Source organism: Poecilia reticulata, chromosome 4 (genome assembly GCF_904066995.2).
Source record: "Poecilia reticulata chromosome 4, P_reticulata-male-v2, whole genome shotgun sequence".
NCBI classification, from domain to species: Eukaryota; Metazoa; Chordata; class Actinopteri; order Cyprinodontiformes; family Poeciliidae; genus Poecilia; species Poecilia reticulata.
The window spans coordinates 31,333,084-31,354,527 of record NC_088833.1 but is presented as its reverse complement, the minus strand read 5'-3'; the positions used below and the strand labels follow the sequence as shown (position 1 = coordinate 31,354,527).

Here is a 21,444-nt window from a genome sequence, read left to right as displayed (position 1 = left end):
TTAAATTGGATTTGAATGGAACATGAGCATTTCACACAGATTTACTGAACTATTTAAAAATCTTTTTAATTAACTTTAGAAGGGATTTTGTTAGGAACTGGTCTTTTCAAAGCCTAAGTATGACGTTAGATTAGGGTTAGGAAATGTTGAGTAGCTAGGGCTAAGGCTTCCACATGCTGCATCCGAAGTGCCAAAATCGGCTCTCAGTATAACTGCCTCTTCATTGACCATGAAATTACGCAAGGTTGGATTACAAAAGTAATTATTTTATTTTGATTTTTCAATTTTAAAAAATGTGTTAGAGCTAGTACTACGTGATTTTTCAGGAGTATCAAAATTTGTGGATTTCACAAAACTGTAATGGAAATCTTTTTTTGCATCACATGAGATACGATAGGTTGCATGCAGCAATAGCTACTTCCTTATTTGTAGGCACTAGCCTCCTTGGACAATCTGAAGCTAACTCCACCAAAGCTCTCACAGCATTCCACATTTCATCTCATGTTGAGTGTGTCGTTTGACAATTTTTAATCTACAGCTCTTCTATAAAATAGCCCTCCAAAGTTTCCCCAAAACTTGTGAGCTTAAAGGGCGACAAGCCCCTTAAACTCAAAAGTTTAAGGGGCTTGTCGCTCCAATGCCTCAGGAAGACGCTGATGTCTCCTCTGATGATGAGCAATAGAGCAGTGACTGAAATATGAATATATCTCATGCTTACATGCATGACTGACATGATTTTTAGTGACATTCATGAAAAAAACTTAATCAATTATTTTAATTGCATTTTTTATTTAATGGAAACATCATAACAATGAAATTGTGTTTTTTCCCAAAAAATTGCGTGATGAAAATGTCATTTTTTTTCCTCAGAGAGGCCGCCTCCTCCCCTTCACAACACCAATTCCACCAATGGACTGTCGAATTGGTGTTGTGCAAATTAATGCAGAGTTCTTTGCGAGGTATTGTGTGATTGGTCTGAAGTTTTTAGGCGTTTTATGCAAAGCATACTCAGACAACCATATTGATGTTTTATTTCCATTAGTCCACTTCCACTGTCTGTTTTGTGTATCTACAGGAGATCTGAAACCTCTTACAGAATGTTTATCCAACGCAGTTAAATGTATACTTACATTTGTACAATTCTTCACAAATACTAAGAATATGAAATGGCTAAAAAGTCCGGGATGGAAATTGCAATATCGTCGTCCCTAGAGGAGGCTGTCTGTATGAGGAGGCTGTCTGTTCCCTTCGTGAGCATTTTGTAAAATTAGAGTGAGGGTTTCATGTATTTTTAATTGGAAACCATGTGATCATACCTTGACCATGTGATCATACCTTGACTATTCGACTTCGGATGGAGTACGGAAGAATCTTTAGACTGTGAGATTATTTAGTTTTTATTGTGTTCATAGACCACAGACAGAAGTGTGAGCCATTTGCCTGTGCAATGTAGAAATCACTGGGTTCTGTTGGACTCTTTTATGTATCAAGAATCTCTTGATATTTGCTTTCAGCTTGCAGACCCAGTCTTTTAACGAGGGCCAAGGGTGTGGACTGTATTTCCTTTAATATCCACTCTACAGCCAGTGAATTTGATCTGAGTGAATTTCAGTGAGTTTATAGAAATAGGAAAAAGAACAAGAAAACCCAAACTCAGTAAAAAAAAGAAAGGTTAAGATACATGAGGGAAAAGAATAAATAGAGTGTTAGGGTTGGGATTGTAACAAGTATGGTTGCCAGGGATACGGTCAGGGCTGTGACCCCTTATATCAATCTGTCCATTTGGAGCATATTGCAGACTAAGAGGATTGAATTTTATGGAGATGGATTTCATTTGCTGAAACACTTTGTTTCTCTGACTTGATCACACTCCACCTCCCACCACCTTCCTACTCTGGAAATTGCTCTGGCTTTTTACTCATCTTTGTCATTGCGGTTTATGTTGAGTTTCATGGCCATCTCTGTGGATTTCATAATCTTCCTCCTTTTTTCGCTTGATTTCCCTCTCCTCTCTGTCTCTTGTCTCTCCCCTTCAGGATCAACATGACACTCATTTGCATGAAGTCAATTTGACACAAGTCACACAAATAAGTTTGCAGTTTGGCGGTGTGTGTCGTTCTTTTTCTCCTTGTGTCCGTCGGAAACAAGGAGAAGTCTCACAGAACGGGCTAGATTGGTTCAGTCTTCTTGTGTCTCTCTTAATCTGCAGCACAGTGCATTGCTGATTTAGATTGTGGCTCATGTAATCCACTCAAGTGTGCACAATTTCTCATTTACAGTAGGTATCAAAAACATACGTTAATGTTAAGTTACAACAACTCTAAGATGAATAGACATATTTTAAATAGAAATATTTCTAAAGTATAAGATGAAGAGGAAATCTGAATGTCATTAGTTATAACGTAGCATAGCTGAATGAATGAATGAATGAATGAATGAATGAATGAATGAATGAATGAATGAATGAATGAATGAATGAATGAATTCATTACTAAAGTTGAAACACTGAACAAATATTAGCGCCAATATAAAACAACAGCCAGAATTCTACTCTAGGAATTTTTAGTAAAGAATTTTACACATTTGATACTCTGAATTGATGAAAGCTTTAACCAGATACTTATGACTGTGGATGGTTTGAGGTTGGTGAAGAATCTGCTGTCTCATTAGAATGTTTAATACTAGCTATTCTTGTTAAAAAATAACAAAAATAGTATAATGTTGGGGGACAAATGGAATAGAGATGTTAAAAAAATGTTTGGCTTCAAAATTGGTGCAAAGCTATCACATTGCATCATTTCACTTTTTCACTTTTCATTATGCTGAGGGATTGCTGCAAAATCAGTTCCTCGATGCAATCAGAAAACATTTGAACCAGTGGTACTAAAACCTGAATTTTAATACATTGTTTATTTTAGGTAAGGATAAAAATAGAATGTGTGCAATTAACTTTGAATCTGTTGGCATCTTTGGATTGAATTAACTTTATATAGATTGAATCGTTAAATGGTCTGGAGACATATATTGTAAACTGGTGAAATAGAAACCAAACAGAATTTAATTCCTCGCCTAACCCTAAGTCCTAACCCTATTAACTAACATTGTAAAATCTCTTTTATGTCTCTTATGGACTGGTCTGTTGAGCTCTTGTTTTTTTTGTTTTTGTTTTTCTTTTTCTTTGTGTTTGTGCTATGTTGTTCTTTCTATTAAACAAAAATTAATAAACATATCTACAAAAAAAAAACAAAAACTGACATTTATGCTATCAGTGCCATTTTACTTACTGCAGCACCTTCTGTGCTATATGTGGGACAAGTAAGGTAAAAATAAATATTGTTCATTTCTAAACAAAAAAACATTGTAAAATCACTACCTTCTCTTAGGGCCTCAATATACTTCATACTAGTGGTGTGCCGATCGATCGGCCACCGATCATAATCAGCCGATTTCCGTGAAAAAGTGTATGATCGGTGATCGCCGATCACGGTCCCTTGTTGCCGATCACACCGATCACCTGCATCTCATTTCTCAGCCTGCCTGTGCAGCTGGTCTCCTCTTTCCTTCACACTGCGCAAACACGCAGCAACAAATCCTAAGCGATGTGGAAATATAACGCACTGAGTGATTGAGGACGTTTGCGTGTTGCGGCGGAAAATTTAAGCATATGGGGTGAAGCAGGTAAAAATGCATCAACACGACGAATTTAATATGGCATAAAAACAATGCCATACTTGACAGAGTTTGGCTACATCAAGGCTCACTGCAGTAAAAAAGACATACAGAGCGATCAGATAGCAGGTAAAGCAGCACACAGCTACAAACACTCACCCGAATTAGCATGGCTGTCGGAAAGCTAAACAAATAACCCGCAAAATTATTTAAATCTTCAAGCTGCGATGTAAGACGCTGGTTCTGATCTCGCTGTTGAACCGCTGCTACGCGCTACAGGTAAGTAATATTTAACAGACGGAGCTTCGCTTCTGCTCCACATGGTAGTGACTCTCACACCGAACCTCTGTTTAAAGCTGCAGCATCTAACTTAAAAAAAAATATTTTACATACGTATTAAAACTTTCGCTGTTCTAACATGAGACAAATAATCTATGAAAAAATAATTGACCTCCTCTGCCTCCTCTCTGTTCTGCATAATTACTCCGCTCAGTCAGAAACAGCCACTCAGAACTAGCAGTAATCAGCTAGCCGCCATGCTATCAGGAAGTTTTCATTCAGTAACTCAGGATTGTTTATTGTAATGGATCCTGTATTTGCCTTTGAATGTTAAGTTTTATACTTGAATTTCTTTGGCAATGTTGAGATGTTTTATTTTGACTCTTTGCATTATTTAGCCTCTTCAGATCCTTCATATGTTTTCAGTCTGTTAAAGACTGAAAACATAGCAGTACAATTTGCACAATGCCTGTTTTGTTTTTTTCTTGGAAAAGGTTATTAAAAACAAGTTTTTGTCTAAATTAAGGTGAATTTATGGTTTCTTTTTCCACATAATGTAACCGGTAGTGCTTATGATTAAAAAAATAATAATTATGTGATGTGATCGATATCAGTGACCGGCCCTCATGGGTGATCGGAATCGGCAGGAAAAAACCTGATCGGCACATCTCTACTTCATACCCATGTTTGAGTTTGCAGGTTCTAACAAACTTACCTTTTCTTTTTTCATCAACCTAGAATTGTCCAAAAAGTAGCAGCCTTCAATTTAGTGAGTCTGAATCATTGGATGGAGTGAAAAGCAAAAGTGCTGAGATTACCAGGGTTAACAATGGTGATGGTCATATGGCTGTAGATGAAGGTATTGATTGTATTTTTTACTTATACTGTTTTAATACTGAGTTTTCAGAATGTGGTCAAGCCAGATACGAATGATTCCTGTTTTTAGCCTTTTTCATATAAATATTGTGATTCACTTAAACAAAAGCGCACAAAAGACATTGTTGTCAAGCACTTTGCATATAAATAATTTCCAGAGCCTGACCTACCATGTTCTGCATCTGTTTCAACTCTAAATCAACTGTAGTTGTAAATAAAGACTTTCATAAATCAAGACAGAACAATATTTAGAAAAAAAACACACAAAAAAAAAACCATTGAGGCTCTGTAGGATGTCTAATACCAAACATACTCGGCAACTTAACAAGGGAGAAAATACTAAATGTCAATCAATTTTTAATTCATATTTCCTCTGTGTTGATTATGCAGCTTGCCTGCTTTTGTTCTTCTGTGCGTGTATTTAGAAATGTATACGTATGCAAATGTGTGTGTAAGCAGAATCCTGCGCCAAACCCCTCAATGATCGCATCATGTTAGCATCCTACCTCAGCTTACATGCTGTGGGTAAAAACAGTTAGTGTGTGTGTGGGTGCGTGTGCGTGCGTGTGTTTGTGAGAGTACCAGGTTAATATGTCACTCAGTTGGGGGCTGTGGTAACAGCTGACTTTTGGTGACACCCACACTGAACTGGCAGCATCGCTCGCTGTGTCGGAGTGTATTTCTGTGTGAGAGCCAGCGCGAGTCACTGTGGAAATAGCCTCTCACTGCTAAACGAGCCCATCCGTCAGAGACGCACCCATCGTCTGCATAATGTCTCCACTGTAAGGGGCCCCACACAAACACATGGCAAACACAGACAGTTTGGGGTCATTAATCTCTGTAAGTCTCACTCCCTTAGCCACCCTACCCATGCTCCCCTGTCCTTACTCCCTCTGGCAAAGTCATGGCCGTCCTCCTTGACCAACACACTCTTCCACTGATGTTTGTGTGTGTGTTCTATCTTGCGTGTACTTCCTGTGGGTGTGAGTGCTCTATAAGTGAGGTAGATTGTCTTTGTGTTGGTGACAGAGCAGCAGAAAACATGCAGAAGCAGAGATGTGTGACAGTAACAGAGAGTTGTGACAGTTGACTGCAGCAGGCCAACCAATGGAAGTCATTGGTGATGTTGTCCTCATTTAAACCAAGCTGTGTGTGTGGCTATGAGTTTCTGATATTTAGTCCTAGTCAAAGTCTGGAGTTAAATCCAATTAAGATTAAACATCTTGTTCATACACAAAACTCTCCAGGTGGCTGACTTAAAACAAAGGGAAGTGATGTCAGTTTTTTCTTCTAAAGGTGCCACAGGCAGCTCTTAGGTGGTTCTTATCTTTTGTCCACAGAGCCAGTCCAGTTTTGTTTTTTTCTCTTTCATTAATGAAATCATCATTTTTAAATTGCCTTGTGCACTGACTTAGTCTATCTTTATCAAATGTGAAAATACATTCAGTGATCTGAAACATTTGAGCGCTGTATACTTTTGGAAGAAAGGATATTGTACTTTGAACAAATAGTGATATTTGGGATAACATGGAAAATCCCTGGCTCCAAACTTTTCCCTGCATGTGATAAATTCAACAGCACAATTTATTTAGACTTCAGACTCGTTCTTCTGTCTGGAAGGAGACTTAGAGGGGAAACCAGGGCAAAAGAGAAAAGAAAACTCTCCAAAGCACAATTTTCTGCTCCAGCTTCCTTCTATTTACTCTGACATTTCCACTTTAATGTGTGGTCGATGTGGTTGCTATGGATGGTGCGGAAGTTGGGGACAAAAAGGCTTTAAAATTTGTGTCAGAAGAAGGAAGAGAGCCCTGGGTAATTACATATGCAGCGTTACCAGAGCTTTCCCTTATTTTATGCTCTGGCATGATGAGAGTGATTTTTTTCAAGCTGCTTTCGGAGTTATGTAATACACAGATGGCATTAGATTTACCTCAACATACTGTTCCAGTGTTGTACCTCTGCTTTTCTCCAGCCTGCAGCAACAGCAGAGACTGCTCATACTGGAGCCGACAAAGACAGTCGAGCCTATTTCTCCATCATTATCTGTAAGGAAAAGAACTGAATATATATGCATTTAGGTTCCCAAAAAAGTGCAGGTTTTCTCAATGCTAATGGCTGTAAGAGCTTCAAAGGTTTTTAAACCTTCAGAAACAAAGCCAGTGTCAGCATCGTATCTCCGCATGTAATGAGAACATCTATATTTAACACATTGTAATTGTGTAATTACAAATCCATTACGTACCTGTTTCAAATAGTCTAATGCAACAGTTTAGATAAAGACCAGGCATTCTGAGAGAGGTGTATTATCAAGACATAATCCTTGCTCTGTGAGGCCAGAAGCCCTCATTCTTCTCCCATGACACTATCAGCCAGCAGCCACAGAGGCAAATCCCACTGTTGTTGGAGGAAGACAAGGAATTACTTCCTGTGTCAGATTAGGTTTATCTTAGCCAGGCTCAGAATTATTATTATTGTGAATCATAGAGGTGCTTGCTTACACGCGCACACACACACACACGCACACACATGTGCACACGCACACGCACACACACACACACACACACACACACACACACACACACACACACACACACACACACACACACACACACACACCCCTACACACCCCCACACGCACACACACACGCAGTGGAAGATACAAACCTACAGTAGCATTATAATGTTGGATAATCTGCACTCAGGGGGCAGTTAGCTGGCAGCTAGATTCTTTATGGGGAATTGGTGTTGCTGAGAATTCCACCTGGCAAATCCATGGTAACATTACCTGGAGAAATTAACACACACAAATACATATACGGGATCCAACGATGTTCATGAAGAAATTAAGAGAATCAAAGTGTCCAGAATATCAATCAATCAATCAATCAATCAATCAATCAATCAATCAATCAATCAATCAATCAATCAATCAATCAATCAATCAATCAATCAATCACATTTGAAATTTGTTCCAATTCCTGGTGGATAGAAGCTGAATGCTGCTTCTCCATGTTTGGTTCTGGTTCTGGGGATGCAGACCAGAACCAGAAGACCTGAGAGGTCTGGAAGACTGGTACAACAGCAGTTCTTTAATGTATTGTGGTGCTAAGCTGGTCAGTGATTTATAAACTAACAGCAATATTTTAAAGTCTATTCTCTCAGTGGAAGGACTTTAGAACTGTATGATGTGCTCTACCTTCCTGGTGTTAGTGAGAATGCCAGCAGCAGCATTTTGGATTAGTTGTAACTATGGAGACCTGTGAAGACACTGTTGCAGTAATCAATGTGACTGAAGATAAAGGCATGGAGTCCATCACTACACCCAGATTTCAGGCCTGATCTCTATTTTCCAGCTGTTACACCTGAAGCTGTATGCTCACTCTTGATTGTTCCTCTTCAGGTCCAAAGGTAATAGCTTAAGTTTTGTTTCTGTTCAGCTGGATAAAGTTGTCACGTCCACATATTTATCTGTTCTAAACTGTTCAGTGCTTGGATGGGTTCTTGTGGTGACATTGTAATGTAGAGCTGTGTATCATGTCTGTAGTTGTGATAGGTGATCTTTCTATTGAGTAGTTGCCAGGCAATGGTACTTTTTTGCTCCAAGAGAGAGCAGAAAAGAATTTGCAAGCAAGCAGAGAAGTATGCAAGGGGAGATTTGATCTGAGCAGAGAAATTTTGAGCTTGAGGAAAAAGGTTTGATAAAGCACAGTGAATATTTGAAAGAGTTTTGAGTACAAACATCACAGGTTTTGCATAAAAAAAGACATGAAATCTTGCTTTCATATTGAAAATGTGTACTCTCTAAATATGGCAGAGAAATTCCCCCATAATCATGAGCCCCTCTGTCTTCCTAGGCAAAAGTGTCCATATTACAGCTTAGCGTCCCTGGACCTGTAGTGTATTATTTGTTGATCCTCTGAGAAGTCGTGGGGGTTTAATTTCTCATATTTACTACAATCCGTCTGCTATCTTTCATGTTGGCATGTCTTTTTTAAAACATTGCTAATAACTTGTGAATTTGTTGCTGCAGATGCTATTCAGATGGCCGAAACAGCTTGTTGTTGAATCAATAATAATTACACAGCGAAGGCTCTTTTCGCTAATGATTTTACACAGCAGAGCCATGTTAGAGGAGTCAGGGTTATAAACACTGGTCTCTTGTATATAGTGAAAAGAAAAATGAATCAGGATAAAGCCACGATGTAAACAAAGTGCAGTGGTGTGAAGGAATTATCGGAAAAAATATAGTGATGGAAGGAAACAAGATTAATTTTTTTTAAAATTGCATTTATGCAGCGTACTTGTCATTTTGCTGGTGTTCAATTACCTAAACTAATGAATGTGCTGTTATGACAAACTATAAGAAAATACATTTCGGATAAAACAAAATGTCTTCAAATTTAAGCATAAGACCAAATGTATGAACACAACAGAAGATATTGCAATATATATTAAACAGAATTCAAAGCAAGGAAAAGGTGCAAAATACATAAAAATAATATTCATCATATAATTTTTCTGCTTTACACATCTTTGCTACACAAAGAAAAAATATGCAAAGTGCCGATTTGACAAGGTGATTGGCCTTTCTTTTCACAAGCTCTGAGATTTTTTTTCTGTCGTAGAAGCTTTCAAAAGTCCATTTCCTTTTTCTAATATTTGAAATAATGACTGTGGTCTTAATAATTAATACCACCTTTGGGCCAAGATGGGTGGAAGAATAAGAGTAAAGGGCTTGTAATAGAGACACACTAGTATACACTCATACTCTGGGGAGAAAGGATAATTAAAGCAAATGGTGCAAACATTCACTTTGATTCAGAAAGGCTTTGCAAAGCTTTTCACCCAAACGGGTCTCGTCAAACAGGGTTTGAGTAACCATTGAAGTCATGTCAGGTGTTATTACATACATTTTATTCTTTTGCATCCCTTTTCTTCTTCATGTGAAAAGATCTCAGAACTTTTCACACAGCGCATGAGAACTCTGTTTGAAGAACTCTTTGTCTCTACATGATCATTTGGTCAACACCATTCTAGAATATCTCACCAGGGAGCAAAATAAAGAGTGATATACGTAGATCTATTCATCAGCCATTACAAAGGCATCAATGCATATTTCTTACATGGCACAGAGTCAGCTCTAACCCAGAGGTATGATTTGTTTGAGAACATTGTCATCACAACAGGAAACCCAGAGAGCACATGAGCCTGGCCATTGCCTCCGTTCAATGCTCTGAACTCTGTTCACTGAGGTGTGTGTGTGGTGTGTATATATATATATATATATATATATATATATATATATATATATATATATATATATAAAACATGTTATCGGTGACCTGTCCAGCCAGAGTGTACCCTTCCTCCCACCCAGAACATTAGCTGGAGATGGGCACCAGCAAGTCTCCCAACCCCACTAAGGGACGATGGTGTATAGAAAATGGATGGATGGATGTTATTGGTCACAATAGCAATATTATTACATAATTTATGTTCTGAGACTTTAACAAACTCCAATAGAAAACATTTTGAATCTAAAGAACTTTAATGTGTAGTTTAAATGTGTTTGAAGAATATCAACTTTCTTACTTATGTTAATATAGTGGCTGTTACATTGTAACAGCAGAAAAGAGTTAACAGTAGAAGAAAGTTAAAGAAACACTCATGTAAAGACAAACTGTTTTCCAACACGTTTTTCCTCTGAACTTATTGAGCACATCAAGTCCACAGAAAGGTACAATGTATCTCTGTATCTGTATCAGCTGATTAAGCAGTTGTTTCTGCTTCACACATTCCATTTAGAGTGTAAACTATAGTCATATTGTATTTTCCCACATGACAAATGTGGGCAAAACCCCCAGATATGTTAAAACTACACCTTCCCTTAATCCAGTGGTTCCCAAACTTTTTCTGCTGGGCCCCCTGTGGTTTCCAAACATTCTCTGAATTTAAATTTTGTTTGATAAAGTAAAAGCCTCTCAGACTCTGAGCCGACAGCACCAAACTAATTTTTTTAAATATTAGATAATACATTTAATTTCACATAATCATCGCGGTAGAAGACATTTGTTTGTTAAACTCTTAATGAAACATATTTACCGTGTTTGATGTTTGTTGTAAATGACGTATAGTCACAAACAACGAGGTAATTAGTCCAAGTTTGTCGTTTATTGAACGTTCAGAAACTAGCTGTGATGAGCCAAAGGTAAACAAAAGTAAAACAACCCGAACAGGTGATCAACTCTAAACCACTCCCACTCTCTCTGTCATTTAAGCACACCTGTTGCCATGGCAACCGCATGCGCCACACAAGCCGACCAGAGATTATGTTAAAAACATAACATTCAGTCCATTACGATATTAGGTTTGCAGGCTTGATGTTTATTTTGCGATCATTAATAAGCCTCTCATGAACACAGCGGTGGTGGATTAGTTCATTTTAAACTCCTGCTCTGCTCGTTATTTTTGTGATGGAACCAAAACGCCCATAATTGCGCAACTCCTTGTTGAAACAATAATTACTGATAATTACTGGGTAATTAATTTGAACACGTTTTGTTGATTTTTTTTGTTGTTCTTTAATAAAGTTATGAACGTTTTAAGCCAGTCAGAGGAGGACGTGCTGGTCTCAGCCTCCTGGCTGCGTTCAGTTTGTCACCTAATGCTGAGATCGACTCAAAACCTTCCGCGATCGACATATTGCATCGCTGCTCTAGCAAAGCACAAACAGTTCAGAAACAATATGAAATGGGAAAAAAGCTATTTGATAACTGATTAAGTCGTGTTTTAGATTGTTCTTGAAAAACTAATCAGTCACGGCTGATTAGTGGGTGAACTCACAGCTGCACAGTGAACCCATGCATTTTTTTACACCAGACAGCCGCTCCTCTCTTGCAGGTACTGCGTACCCCCGCTAAACCTTTTAGGGGTACGCAGTACCCTGCCGTACCCCCTTACTTTCACCCCTGGTTTTAACTGCTGAAAACAGTGAGTGCAGAAGCCCCTACTGTATCAAATTGACATAGGAATAACAGAAAGTTGGTCATTCTAAGGTAAACCCCCAGCTCATACTGTGTTCATCGTTGTTGTTTTTTTTCATTCATCCATACTGCTTCCCGCGCCCCCCCTGCAATGGCATGGCGCCCCCCTAGGGGGCGCGACCCACAGTTTGGGAACCTCTGCCTTAATCTATCCATAAATTATGCTGCTCCTTTAGCGTACTCTGTCTGTCAGCCTCTGCTTCCTTATCTTTTATCCCATGAAATATATTACTCGTATCCACCCAATATTGGCTTTTTATTGAAATTGTGATCTCCGCCTTTCCCCAGTCAATAAAAGTAGGTGAATGTGTGTTTGTACACAGTGCCTTGCAGGCTACAAATCTGCTAGAGGCAGCAGTGAGAGCTTTCTCACAGCGGCACAAAGAGCTGCTAACCCAACAGAAAACAATTTAGCTTGTCACAATGGAAGCATCATATTTCTGACATTTTCATCACTTTGTCACCTGTTTTGAAACTGTTGCAATGGTGAATCTGTTAAATTAGCCTGAGCATACAAGATTCTCTTTGTTAGGTCAAATGGTCTCTCTCAGTCTCTCACACACACATGTGCTGTTTTACATTATAAGTGTTTTGAAGTCAATCAACTCCAGTGGCAAGTCACTGGGATGAAAGTTCAAGTTTTTTGGTGATTTGATCAAGTTGAGTTAAAAGTCATTAAATGGGTTATTCAAGCCTGATTTTGTTTTAAGTCATATGACTTGACCACACACCTCTTTAAAAACACCAGTTTAAAAAAAGCAAAAACAAATCTTCAACAATGACAATAATCTCAAAAACAATGAGATTATTTATGACTAATACTTTGTTGCACCCTTAAAAAGAACTAAAAAACTCAAAAGAGAGATTCGCTTTTGTGCAAAAATCCACGGTTTCACATACAGTGTGTGTAGTTTTCTCTTTTTCCGGACCTAATCACAAGTCATGAACTTTCAACTCCCATCATGCATTTTGACATTCTTAAAGGGGTATTATCATGACAGAAATCTATAAAATAAAAAAAGTAAGTAATTTTAGCACATAGTTAGCCATAAACCAAATGAATTGTTCTAACTAAATACTAAATCAAATAAATTCTTGCCCAATCAGATAATCATACCTATTAATTGAACAGTATCATGTTCTTAACATATTTTCAGGGTTCTACAACAGTGAGTGTTTCACGGATCAACATTTTTGTCAAATATATGTAATTTAATACTTGCCTTACTTGCTCAGAAACAAAACATTAAGAGAACTTTAGGGTGAAGTGAGTCATTCAAAATGCTAGCTGTCAGTGTTGTAGTACTCAAAATCGGTCTTGGTCTCGAGACCATTTTTTGGTCTAAAGTACCAGAAAGTACCTGATGCCCTCAATAAATCTTTTTTTTAAATCTGTGTCCCATTAGGGGTTCCGTAGTTTTGCTAATTTATGTTTCTCAGAATTGACATTTAATGCTTATGTCGGCTTACTTAACACTTAAATTACAGTGTGTCTCAAACTGTTTTGCAGAACTCTTAAGAAATTGATTTTTATATTAAATACAATTACTTAAATGTCCATCTTAAATATTGTCTGCTCTGTGATGGTTAAAACATCCCCGTTGGATTAATTTTCAAAAAGTGATGCTAACTATGCTAACGCTAAGCTACTACAATTGTAAGCAACATAAAACCAGTAATCTTTTGATCTCTGCAATATGGGATAAAGTTTGTGAAGCTGAAGGAAGAGTCATCAACATGTTCGTTCCCAATCTAATATCGATGTCTTGCCCTCCCCTACTTCAGGGTAGGCCTAATCTGAGGCAATCAAAGAAACATTTTACCAGTGTAAACAGCTACTTGTATTGCTGCCTGCAGCCTGACAGGAGGAACAGCAGGAGTTTACTCATTATGAACTAAGTACCTTCCTGCAACATCTGCTAAAAGGGTTTGTCTCCTGAAATGAAGAAAAAAACTAAATAGTTTTTCTGTGGGAAACAAGCTCACTGTTTCTCTGAACAAAAAGCACTGACTCTCTGTTAATCAAATTAATCCTGAAGGGGATAATAGTTTTCAGATTCACTTCCTTTTTAAAAATGGATTCATCCCCAATTACTCACTACTTATATATGCTGGAGTGCAGATGGATTTTTTTCAGCTAAGCTCCACATGTTTGCTCTTCTGATGAGTTTTAACTTGGACAAGAAGCTCTCAGCTGTGGAAATGGTTCTTACTACTGAATAGCTCAACACTTGTAGTTTTCTGTATTGTTGGTTTCCTTCCAGACGTTCTGGATCACTATGAGAATGAGGAAGAGATACACCAACGAGTTAAAGTGGAACATAGAAAAAAGACTGCATCCTCATTTCTACAAACTTTGTGTTAATCCTAGTATTAAAAAATTTTTACTACTAAATAAATCCAGTTTACAATTGTAAAATGTTCATCTTAAATACCTGGTTCTCTTCAGTCTGCTTTCCCATAGTGAGATGAGGTCCACAGCGACAGACATGACAAACCATGGCTGCTGTTTCTTCAATTCTTACATTGTGGGACTTAAGGTTTTAGTTGTTCCTCCTGTTGGCCTGGACAAAATCATTTCTGAATGCTCACAAAGAATGCTAGTAGCAAAAGTCTTAATTTTATCTCCCAACTTGGATTGTTGTACAGCAAAGCTGTTACACTGCATGCTGTGTGCGTCTCTGAAGCCTTATTTGTCAGTAGTCATGGGTGAACCGATGAATTTTCTACCACTGGCACTTAAAGCAGATGAAAAATCTTTTCATACTGAAGCAGATTTTGTCTGCAGAGCATAATCTCAAGAGATCACAGCTAACTCTACTTTCCTTTTTTGGAGAGGACATGCCTGCAAGACTTACATAACACACACATACGCAGAGAGAAAGACACCATCAAAAAATTCTCAGATTGCTTTGACAAATCGCACATGCAAATGCTTCAGCAACCGCAGCCAAGGGTGTCATCTGCCTGTCTGCCCAAGAGCACTTCTACATAATTGAGCATCCAAAATGGCCAAGTTATTGTTGTTGTCATGCAGAAGAAAGCAGAGACTGAATGGACAGATTTGGGCTTTATGGCACAGCATTTAATGTGGCAGCAGACACCAGTTGCTGGAAGGAAAAATCAGTGTTTTCGATGGGTGTGTGTGTGTGCGTGTGTGTGTGTGTGTGTGCGTGCGTGTGTGTGTGCATGTTGACAACTCAGACATCAATATAATGGAGTCTGTGTTGATTGAGCGGCTTTGTGGAGGAGATTGGAGACTAATAACTATTATGAAATTGATAACCTTGGCAGGCATCAGCTCAATTTGCACCTGCTACTGTTTTCAATAAAGCAAGTGCAAAGCAAAATCATTAAGTATTATCCCCCAAATATGAACCCACTCCATTTTATTCTTCTATTTCCTGTTTGTTGCTACGATGGAAAGCAGTCTAAAGGGGGAGGAGAGTGGAGGGAGTGGATTGGTTGCGACAGGTTGGTTCGTGACTGGCAGCGCACTGATCTGAGCAGTCTGAGCTTTTCTGGTTAGGATGAGGAAGGCTGTTTTCACCCCTTATAGTCTGGTAGACTCGGTTTGATCGGGTTTGAAATTGCAACAGTTGTTCCATTTTTGGTTGCTTTGGTTCTCTTTCACACTGCACTGAGTCAAACCTACCAAACCCTTTGATCAACCTGTTCCACTCCTTACCTGTGGGGGTGCTGCAGCAAAAACAATCAATCAATCAATCAATCAATCAATCAATCAATCAATCAATCAATCAATCAATCAATCAATCAATCAATCAATCAATCAATCAATCAATCCTTCCATCCATTTTCTTACACCCTTGTCCCTCAGTGGGGTCGGGAGGGGTGCTGGTGCTCATCTCCAGCTAGCGTACCGGGTGAGAGGCGAGGTTTACCCTGTACAGGTCGACAGTCTGCCGCAGGGCAACACAGAGATACACAGGACACACAACCATGCACTCACACCTAGGGGCAATTTGGAGAAGCCAATTAACCTGACAGTCATGTTTTTGGACTGTGGGAGGAAACCGGAGTACCCGGCGAAAACCCATGCATGCACAGGGAGAACATGCAAACTCCATGCAGAAAGACCGGGGCCAGGAATCGAACCCAGAACCTTCTTGCTGGAAATTTGACTTGGAAATTTTGCTGCAGCCCAGAGGGAGGAGGCGTGAACGGTGAGGTAAGGCTTCTGCATGTTGGTCGGGTCTTGTATACTCCCACAGTGGCCTGATGAGCCCAGTAGGCCAGCAAACTTTCCCAGCCGGGAAAGTCTTTTTTTTATCACCAACTTCCCCAGCCGGGGAAGTTTTCTCTTTGAGACTGGTCAAATCGTTTCCTAAGCCAGATCTCTTTTGGGTACGGTCTTCCAATGCCGCTTTTGTTAGCGCAGAAGTTGAGTTTTTACACTCAGTAGTCTTTCTTTCATCACCAACTTCCCCAGCCGGGGAAGTTTCTACTTTGAGATTGGCCAAATCGTTCTCGAGGCCAGATCTCTCTTCATGGGTCGGGTCTTGTAAACTCCCACAATGACCTGATGAGCCCATCAGGCCAGCAAACGTTTCCCAGCTGGGGAAGTCTTTTTTTTATCAACAACTTCCCCAGTTGTTGATAAACTGGGGAAGTTTATCACCAACTTGCCAAATCGTTCTCGAGGCCAGATCTCTCTTTGTGGGTCGGGTCTTGTTAACTCCCACAATGGCCTGATGAGCCCATCTGTTCGATGCAAAAGTGTTTGACAAACACCTTGCAAAAATATTAACAAGCTGTCAGTTAAGATAACCCACAAGAATAGCAGGACATTTTTGCTCATATTTTACATAGCCAATGTCAGTAGGTCTTCTTGCACTGTAGATGTTCTGTTCTCTTGCTCTTCTCTGTAGCACACAGGTGAGGGTTTCAGAGTCCTTTCTCTTCTCAAGCATCAAACTTCTCAAAGCTTGCTCTCTGTAATTGGCCAAATTGTCTTCAAGGACAGATCTCTTTAGGGTAAGGTCTTCCAAAGTCGCTTTTGTTAGCGCAGAAGTTGAGTTTTTACACTCAGCAGTCTCACAGCAAACCTTCCCAGCCAGGAAAGTTTGCTGTGAGTTTTCCGTAGTTTGCTTCCTTGTCGATGAAGGATTAAAAAGATAGTCATCAAACTTATCGTACTCAGTCATGTTGTCCTTATGACTACTAATATCGAATGTGATCCTTGGAAGCAATGTGTTAAAAACTTTCCTCACCCCAGTGTTGATTAAATATCCATCCATCCATCCATTTTCTTCCGCTTATCCGGTGTCGGGTCGCGGGGGCAGCAGCTTCAGAAGGGAGGCCCAGACTTCCCTCTCCCCAGCCACTTCTTCCAGCTCCTCCGGAGGAATCCCAAGGCGTTCCCAGGCCAGCCGAGAGACCTAGTCCCTCCAGCGTGTCCTGGGTCTTCCCCGAGGCCTCCTCCCAGTGGGACGTGCCCGGAACACCTCACCAGGGAGGCGTCCAGGAGGCATCCTGACCAGATGCCCGAGCCACCTTGACTGGCTCCTCTCCACATGGAGGAGCAGCGGCTCTACTCCGAGTCCCTCCCGGATGACCGAGCTTTTCACCCTATCTCTAAGGGAGAGCCCAGCCTCCCTGCGGAGGAAGCCCATTTCGGCCGCTTGTATCCGTGATCTCGTTCTTTCAGTCATGACCCAAAGCTCATGGCCATAGATGAGGGTAGGAACGTAGATCGACCGTTAAATCGAGAGCTTCGCTTTTTGACTTAGCTCTCTCTTCACCACGACTGACCGGTAAAACGCCCACTTCACGGCAGACGCTGCCCCAATCCGCCTGTCAATCTCCCGCTCCCTTCATCTCCCTCATTCGTGAACAAGATCCCCAGATACTTAAACTCCTCCACTTGAGGCAGGACGACCCCCCTGACCCGGAGAAGGCACTCTACCTTTTTCCAGCTCAAGACCATGACCTCGGATTTGGAGGCACTGAACCTCATCACGGCCGCTTCACACTTGGCCGTGAACCGCTCCAGTGAGAGCTGCAGATCACGTTCTGATGAAGCCAACAGGACCACATCATCCGCAAAATGCAGAGATGCGATCCTAAGGCCACCAAAACGGATCCCCACAACACCTCGGCTGCGCTTAGAAATTCTGTCCATAAAAGTAATGAACAGAATCGGTGACAAAGGGCAGCCTTGGCGGAGTCCAACTCTCACCGGAAACGAGCCCGACTTACTGCCGGCAATGCGGACCAGACTCTGACACCGGTCATACAGGGACCTGACAGCCCGTATCAAAGGGCCCGGTACCCCATACTCCTGGAGTACCCCCCACAAGGTCCCCCGAGGGACACGGTCGAACGCCTTCTCCAAGTCCACAAAACACATGTAGACTGGTTGGGCGAACTCCCATGCACCCTCCAGGACCCTGCTGAGGGTGTAGAGCTGGTCCAGTGTTCCACGACCAGGACGAAAACCACACTGCTCTTCCTGAGTCCGAGGTTCGACTATCTGACGGACCCTCCTCTCCAGGACCCCTGAATAGACCTTACCAGGGAGGCTTAAGAGTGTGACCCCCCTGTAATTGGAGCACACCCTCCGGTACCCCTTTTTAAACAGGGGGACCACCACCCCAGTCTGCCAATCCAGGGGAACTGCCCCCGATGTCCATGCGATATTGCAGAGTCGCGTGAGCCAACACAACCCTGCAACATCCAGAGCCTTAAGGAACTCCGGACGGATCTCATCCACCCCCGGGACCCTGCCACCGAGCAGCTTTTTGACCACCTTGGCGACCTCGTCCCCAGAGATTGGAGAGCCCAACCCAGAGTCCCCAGGCTCAGCTTCCTCAACAAAAGGTATGTTGGTGGGATTAAGGAGGTCTTCGAAGTATTCCGCCAATTGGCCCACAACGTCCTGAGTTGAGGTCAGCAGCACACCATCCCCACTATAAACAGTGTTGGTGCTGCACTGATTCACCCTCGTGAGACACCGGATGGTGGACCAGAATCGCCTCGAAGCCGTATGGAAGTCTGTCTCCATGGCCTCTCCATCCTCCTCCCACGCCCGAGTTTTTGCCTCAGCGACAACCCGAGCCACATGCCGTTTCACCCACCTGTACCCATCATGCCGAAGGTGTCCACCAACGGGTTTGCGACAGGCACCAACAACCTTGCGGCCGCAGCTCCGATAGGCCCCCTCGGCAATGGAGGTTTGGAACATGGTCCACTCAGACTCAATGTCCCCCACCACCCCCGGGACGTGCTCGAAGTTCTGCCGGAGATGAGAGTTACGGGCCGAACAGCAGTTCAGATTGAGCTCCGTCTCACAGGGGACTCCGCCAGACGTTCCCAGCAGACCCTCACTACACGTTTGGGCCTGCCAGGTCTGACCGGCTTCCTCCTCCACCACCGGAGCCAACTCACCACCAGGTAGTGGTCAGTGGACAGCTCCGCACCTCTCTTCACCCGAGTGTCCATGACATACAGCCGCAAATCTGATGAGACGATGACAAAGTCAATCATCGAACTGCAGCCTAGGGCATCCTGGTGCATCCAAGTGCACATATGGACGCCCTTATGCCTGAACATGGTGTTCGTGATGGACAATCCGTGACGAGCACAGAAGTCCAACAACAGAACACCACTCGAGTTCAGATCGGGGGGGCCGTTCCTTCCAACCACGCCTCTCCAGGTCTCACTGTCATTGCCCACGTGAGCGTTGAATTCCCCCAGTAGAACAAGGGAGTCACCAGGAGGGGCACTCTCCTCTAAGGACTCCAAGAAGGGTGCGTAATCTGAACTGCTGTTCTGCCCGTAAGCACAGACAACAGTCAGAACCCGTCCCGTAGGCGGAGGGAGGCTACCTTCTCGTTCACCGGGGTGAACCCCAACGTACAGGCACCCAGATGGGGGGCAACAAGTATGCCCACTCCAGCGCGGCGCCTCTCACCATGGGCAACTCCAGAGTGGAAGTACATCCAGCCCCTTTCAAGGAGACTGGTTCCAGAACCAGAGCCATGTGTCGAGGTGAGGCAGACTATTTCTAAATATCCAGCACCGAAAGTGAGGGGAAACAACAAAACCTGTGCCATACTTAAAATCTTGGTCAAACACCTTGCAAAGAGTCAATGAGCTGCTTTGATATAACCTCCTGTTTTGAGATCCAACCATTTAGTACCTCAAATGTTCTTTCATCTATGACATAAATCTATGTCATAGATGAGGTCATAGCTACAACGAGTCACTGTAGTACTGGGGGAATGTCTTGCTTCTGATCGTTGCTATCGAAATGGTCAGATCAGTACTGGGCGAGGTGAGACTTCATCTATTAATGTGCGACTGAAAAATCTATTTCATATATGTAGACCAGGGGTCCCCAAACTTTTTCCTGTGAGGACCATATAACTTTTCTCGTCTCTGGTGGGGGGCCGGAGTCAGTTTGTAACAGAAAAAGTGTGACGAAGTGCAAGGTTTTTTATTGATGATGGGATATCTATCTATGAATTCGCCACTTTCTATGAACAAATGAAGCAATTAGTCCATTTTAAGAAGAAAAAAAATATTATTTTAGAAATTACAGTAGCTCTAGTGTGCCACAACAAAAGAAAAATTATGCAAAAAACAGGCAAACAACAATTCCAAACCACTCGCATCGTGCACCCAGACCTGTTGCTATGGCAACCGATTAAGTTGATATCTTTGGACCTTGTTAGCTAGCCCTCATAGTGTTGACAATTAACAGATTCTTTGTGTGATTGTGTCATTTTCCCAACCACCGATATTCCTGACTCAGTGCATGTGTGCTGCACCATTGTCACGTGATGCACAAAGCAGTAATGTCAATGGACAGAACGTCTGAAGTCAGTGTCCAATTACCTTATGTTACATTCAGTGTTATCAGAAGTTCTCATTCCTAATGTCTGATTTGCCATAACTATTTATCGAATTCATAGTCACCAGCTGGGGTGGCAATGGGGTAGCAAAGCTGTGACAACTGCCACCTAATGCCACCCTAGCAGAGCTGCCCCTGCTCACAATAATAAAATATATTTCCAGCTAATTTGTAAATGCAGATGTAAGCAGTGGAATGTGTGTTTTTTTCTTTATTTTTCTTTTTAAATTAATTTACTTGGTTGCTATTGCATTACTATTTTGCGTCACTGCATTCTGTTCCCCTTTGTTGATGAAAGCAAGGCCTTTTTTTAATCTTACGATTAAATTTTTTTAAGATTAATCAATCTTAAAAAACATGGACAGAGACACAGAGTAAAACTTCTCCCATGCTTTCAATGTTAATTGAGGTGACGCTCCGACACGCTGTAAGCATCCTGAACGCAGCAGTCAAACACAGAAGTCAAGGTGAACGGAGAGTGAAACACACTTGTGATGGCTGATGGAGGGCAGCCACAGTAGAGACTGTCAAATCCTCCCGTGTACTGTGTGTTGGACTTTTATGTGTTTTTTCCCTGTCAAATGTTTAATTGTATCATCATTTCATCAAATGTTTGTTCTGTAGCCTGTAATTTCATAATAACTAGAGAAGGTAGATTTTGATAATGTCAGTGCTACATGCTGGCACTGAGTTTTGAATAGA

At 41.4% G+C, this 21,444-nt stretch overlaps 1 protein-coding gene across 5 annotated transcripts in view; it reads left to right on the top strand.

Annotated features, from left to right (window-relative positions):
* The window catches only part of nlgn1 (neuroligin 1), a 385,565-nt gene that overhangs the window by 209,822 nt on the left and 154,299 nt on the right, over positions 1-21,444 (top strand). The window lies entirely within an intron of this gene.